General features: G+C 40.8%; 1 pseudogene; it reads left to right on the top strand.

The window, feature by feature from the left end:
- Positions 1 to 1,815: 1,815 nt before the first annotated feature.
- The window catches only part of LOC119516006, a 37,708-nt pseudogene continuing 33,523 nt past the window's right edge, over positions 1,816 to 6,000 (top strand).

Below are 6,000 nucleotides of genomic sequence, written 5' to 3'. Positions count from 1 at the left end.
CCTGGGAGAAAAAACAAAGATGCACAGAGACTGAAAGGGAGAACCTAAGAGAGACAGAAGCCCAGAAATGTTTTTTGGAAACCCATTTTGAAATCAAGACCCCAGAACAAAGGACCAGAATGCACCAGTCATGTGCCTTTCCAGCTGACAGAGTTGTTCCAGACACCACTGGCCTTTCTTCAATGAAGGTTTCTTCTTGTTGATTCCTTAGTTTGGACACCTCTATGGCTTTAACACTGTCAATTTGTAACCTAATAAATCCTCTTTATAAAAGAAAATCCATTTCTGGTATTTTGCATAATGGTAGCTTTAGCAAACTGGAAACTTTCTTGCCAATATACCCAATTTTATGCTTTGTGACTTCTTCATTGAAATAAGAGCTGCTCTATGATTGAATGCATATAATTAAAGTAATTCATAAGTTTATGCCCATGCATCCAGCACTGCAATCAGGATACTGTGCTATTCAGAAACCCTTACAATTTTTTTCTTGTCCTTATGTAATTCCTTCTCCCTCCTTTTCCATCCTTTCACCCTGACTCCAGGCAAATACTGATCTTCCATATGGTGCATTGGATAATTTGCATCCACAATTTTTGTAAATTGAATCATAAAATATATGGTTTTGTACTCCTTTCATTAGTGTAATTTTTAGTAATCCATACATATTCTACAGAGTCCTGAGCATTCATTGACCTAATGCTGAGTACCTTTCCAATGTACATAAATGCCTCAGTGTGTTTATCTAGTCTCCTATTGATGTACACTTGGATTGATTCAAGTTTCTTGCTATGAGAAGTGTAATACCCAGGTAAAAATACTCTTTATTTTTACAGCAAAAACAGGAAAACTTCAAATTAAATAATTAACATCAACATGTCAGGTAATTGAAATCACAAGACAAACAATAACCTTGTAAAATGGAGAGGCAGATGTTTGCAGGGAGAAACAAGACCCAAATTTTAGCTTACCTGAGGGAGATCCCAAAAAATCATTATTTACCTTATTAAAAGATCCAAGGAAATGTTTCCTAGTTTGCAGGAATGCAATATATCAGAAATGGGTGAACTTTAGAGTGGGGATTTAAGTTAAAATTTACAGTTCTAAGAACATATGAAAGTCCCAACTAAATCATTACAAGGATGTTACCTCCTATGAAGATAGGCAGCCTGCATCCTGTGTTCCTCTGTCAGCTAGCAAGGCACATGGCCAATGTCTGCTGCTCCTTTCCTCCCAGGTTTCATTACTTTAATCTCCTTGTCCCAGTGGATTCTTCTCTGGGATTCTGTGGGTACTCTAGCAGCTGCTTCTGGGTTTTCTCTAAGGTCTTTCTGATTTTTCTACTTTTATCATCTCATAAAACACTCCAATAAGAGGACAAAGACCCACCTTGAATGAGGGGAGTCACATCTCAAGTAGTAATAACCTAGCCCAAAGGTCCAACTCACAATAGGTCTTTATTTTTACAACAACACATGAATGGGTTAAAACAATGCGGACATGGCCTGGCAAATGGAGTCACAGAAAGCACTGCAGGCTCACTTGGCACTGGGGTTGCTGGTGGGGGATCAGGGGCAAGGAAGCCACTGGGCTTGGACTGGGCCAGGATCATGGGTGGTCTGTGTCATCCTTTGCACCTGAGCTGGGATGCATCAGGGACTCTGTAGGGGTGGTCTTGACATCTGAAGCAGCATTGACAGTTGTGGAGGGATGAGCTTGTGCTGCAACACAGGGAGCCAGTCATGCCAGGACAGTGAGCAGAGGCCTTGGGCACCAGAGGGGCAGCAGCTGCAGCCAGAGTGCAGCACACCCCCCATGGTTGCCCAGAGCAAGCCCAGATACCTGGTGGCTACAACAGGGAGCCAGCACTGACTCACCCATTCCTGGATCTGAAGACAACCTTGTTGCCAGGGTGCCTCTGCAGGGCCCTGAGTGGAGTGAGGAGCTCTTCTGCCTGGATAGGAAGAAATTTGAGGCCATGTTGCAAACTGCTGGTAAAGGAAAAGGTAAAAGTGAAGAAGACTTTTTTCCAAAAGACCATGGAGGAAACAGATACGCAGATTGCTTGGCCATCAAAAGTGAAGATTGTTGTCAAATCCAAGAAATATCCCCATATTAAGTTTTCTGGAAAGAAAGATGTTAAAGAAACCAAAGAAAGGATCATGTCTGTCTTAGACACAAAAAGCACTTCGGTCATGTTGAAGATGGATGTTTCACATACAGAATATTCACATGTAACTGGCAAAGGTGGCTATAATATTTAAAAACTAATGGAAGAAATAGGATGCCACCTCCACTTTCCAGATTCCAACAGGAATAAACAATTCGAATTCTCCCTCTTTTCAGCACAGCCAAAAACCTACATCATTTCAGTATCATTTAAACAGCATTCCTGAATGTAGGGTGCTACTGCCATAGTATGAGGGTCTCAGAATAACACTAGTTCTGTGAAGGAAGGAATGGCTATGTTGTTAGAAGAGCTTTCTGGGAGCATGGCATCTGCAATTTCTGTGAGCACACAACTAGATATTGCAGCTCAACATCAGCTCTTCATGTTGGGTTGAAATGGGAGCAACATCAAATATATCATGCAGAGAACAGGTGCCCAGATCCACTTTCCTGATCTCAGTAACCCACAGAAGAAATCAACTATCTACCTCAGGGCACCATTGAGTGTTCTTCTTGCAAGATGTTATCTCATGGGTTGTCTTCTTATTGTGATGAAGTTTGATATGAAGGAATAAACTGATATAGATCCAGAAATCATTGCTCAGTTGATGAAACACATTGATGTCTTCTTTAGTATTAAACCAAAGCCAAAAATGCCAAGCAAGTCTGTGATTTTGAGAAATGTTGAGGGTAATGCCTTAAATATGCATAAAACAAGAAATGTCTCCTGGGACTTGAAAGCAGTGGGGTTACCATAGCAACCAGTGCATCCTAATCATTGTGCTCTGCCAGCTTGGTGTGTCCCAGGCTGGATATCTTAGCTTCAGTAAGTCTCAGGCTAACTGGACTAGGTCTTCAGGGGCGCTCTACCTTATTTCTAAACATTCCAACCACCCTAAACTCACTCTTGAATGCTATTAACAGCTCAATCACCTGTAGCAAAGTCCAAGATGTGGTACTCCTAGCCCCAAATTATGGGCACTTACACTTGCTAATACATCAAGAGCCACATATTTTTCTGCTATACTACACATGATGATTCAATCCACTGTCCAAGCCACATTAACGAATATTTTGTTGCTTGGAGTGTCCACCTATGGTCACACAGCTCCATCTCCTCCTTCTGGTTTAATTCCTACAGATGTCCATATCAACAACATGCAGACAGAAGGCAAAAAATCTCAGCTTCTGTAAATGGGCATGCACAGTCTCCAAATACCAAATATGATGTAAAATCCACTTCAACACTTGGAGAAAAAATGCTCAGTGCAAATCATGGTGTTCCATCCATACAACTGGGACTGAGAAAGCATCCCCCAAACCAAGTGCGGCAGAAGGTTTTAATGATTTTTTCATTGAAGCAGGCATGCCCAAAATTCCTTCCCATTCTGCAAATGCTTTAGACTTAAAACTGATGAGGAGTCCTGGCTTAGGTTTTCTAGCCATAGCACTGGCTAGAAAAGATGCAATGACAGTCTCTGCAGTTTCATGTTGTGGAGCAAGAAGAGTGAACTCCAGGCAAGGCCAGGAAACTCCTCCCAGCCACTCTCTGCAGCAGCCCCTGGGGATGGTCTCTGAGTTCCCCCTGGTGGTCATGAGCATCCACTGCAGACCAGCCCTTCCTGTGCCCTCAGGGGAGATTGGTATCTGGGCTCACCCTGACTTCCCTTCACTATGCCTCTCACACAGAAATACCTGTCTATGTCCTCTGGTCTCAGGTTGGTCAGCTTTAATTAAACTTTGTCCTTGGAGTATTCCTTGGTGATGGCTGAAGTGTTGGGTTATAGTTTGTGCTACCAACAACCCATATTGCATGGACCCATTCCAGCCCCTTTCCTAAAACCTGGCAGATCCAGTAAATATCATCTGGATAAAGAGAATCTAGAGACAGAGCAGGTGAGGGACAGGGTCTGCGAGGGCTTCACCAGGCCAGGTCCCAATTCCTTCAGCTGCACCTGGGACAGGACACCTGAGGACAAGGAGAACCACAGTGAGTCATGTGCTCAGATGTATCATTCCCATTACATTTATGTATGAATGCTGAGACACTCACATCTGGGAGCTGCCATTAGAAAGAAGAACCACAGGGCTTTCATGTTTTTGAGGACAAGGTCCATGACTCCCAGAAAATATTTTCCAGGGGAAGAGCAAGTCTGAATTTAAATAAATGAGTCATGTTTTTTTCTTATTTTATTTTGAAATAAATTCAAACCTACAGGAACAATTGCAAAAACAATACAAACCCGATACACAGAACTCCAGCATACCCCAAACCCCTCCCACAATACCCCAATCAACCAACTTTAACATACCACCATTTCTTTCTTTCCCTCCCTCCCTCCCTATCATCCATCATCTATTGCTCTGTCTTCTGAACATATGAGAGCAAGCTACACACATCCATGAAAAAACAATATAATTCACATATACATTTCCCATGAACAAGAACATTCTTTTATGCAATCCAATTAAGCACAGCTAAGAAGTTCAAGGATTTCAACATTGATACAAAGCTTACATTCTATATTTCCTTTTTATCCTTACATCCCAACTGTGTTTGAGCCTCCTCTCCTCCATCCTCAAATCCCATCCAGGATCAACCTTGGCATTTAATAGTCATTATCTATTTAGACTGTCTTTTTTTTTTCAATTGTGAAAACATATATACAGCCTAAATTTTCCCATTGCAACCCCTCCCTAGCATTCCATTAGTGGAATTAGTCACATTCAGAATATTGCAATGCCATGACCTTCCCACCATCCATTACTAGAAATTTCCCATCACCCCAAACAGAAACTCTACACTCATTTCTTAACTGCCCATTGCCCCTTCCCACACTTCTCATAACCCATACTCTGCTTTTCATCTCTATGGTCATATGCTCTGACATTTTCTTTGTGTTTACTGTGATGCTTAAATTTAACATCTTAAATCTATAACAATCTTGTTTTTCTTTGATACCAACTTAACTTCAATAGGACATATAAACTATGCTCCTATACTTTTAAGTTTCCCCACCTTTGTGTAGTTCTTGTCGAAAATTACATATTGTACATTGAGTCCAAAACCACTGATTTATCATTACAGTTTATGTATTTTAGATCCTGTAGGAAGTAAATAGTAGAGTTACAAATCAAAAATACAGTAGTATTGGTATTTATATTTACCATGTTATCTTTACTGGAAATCTTTATTTTTTCATGTGGTTTCAGTCAATTGTTTAGTGTCCCTTCCTTTCAGCCTGCTCAATTCCCTTTAGCATTTCTCAAAGGACTGATCTACTGGTGATTTTCATCTCCCCCTCATTTTTAACCTACAGGTGTTTGTGAATTTTCTATGTCGCTGATGGTTGTTTACTTCTATTTGTATTCCATTGAGGTCAGAGAGTCTGCTTTGAATAAATTCATATATATTTTTTAATTTATTGAGACTTGTTTTATGTCCCAGCCCATGGTCAATTATACAGAAAGATCTGTGATCACCAGAGAAGAATGTGTATCCTGGTGACCTGGGATGAAATGTTCCATACATGTCTGCCAAATTTCTCTATATGTCTCTCTCCTTTGTTTCTCTGTTGGTAGGACTCCATTTAGTATCTGAAGTAGGGCAGGTCTTTTGTTAGCAAAATCTCTCAGCATTTGTTTGTCTGTGAAAAACTTAAGCTTTCCCTGAAAGTTGAAAGAGAGTTTTGCTGGATAAAGTATTCTTGGTTGGAAATTTTTCTCTCAGAATTTTAAATATGTCATGCCACTGTCTTCTTACCTCCATGGTGGCCACTGGGTAGTCACTACTTAGTCTTATGTTGTTTCCTTTTTATGTGGTGAGTTGCT

Source organism: Choloepus didactylus, chromosome 19 (assembly GCF_015220235.1).
Source record: "Choloepus didactylus isolate mChoDid1 chromosome 19, mChoDid1.pri, whole genome shotgun sequence".
Classification (NCBI taxonomy): domain Eukaryota; kingdom Metazoa; phylum Chordata; class Mammalia; order Pilosa; family Megalonychidae; genus Choloepus; species Choloepus didactylus.
Note: the sequence above shows the minus strand (reverse complement) of the source record. Positions and strands in the feature narration are given on the sequence as shown.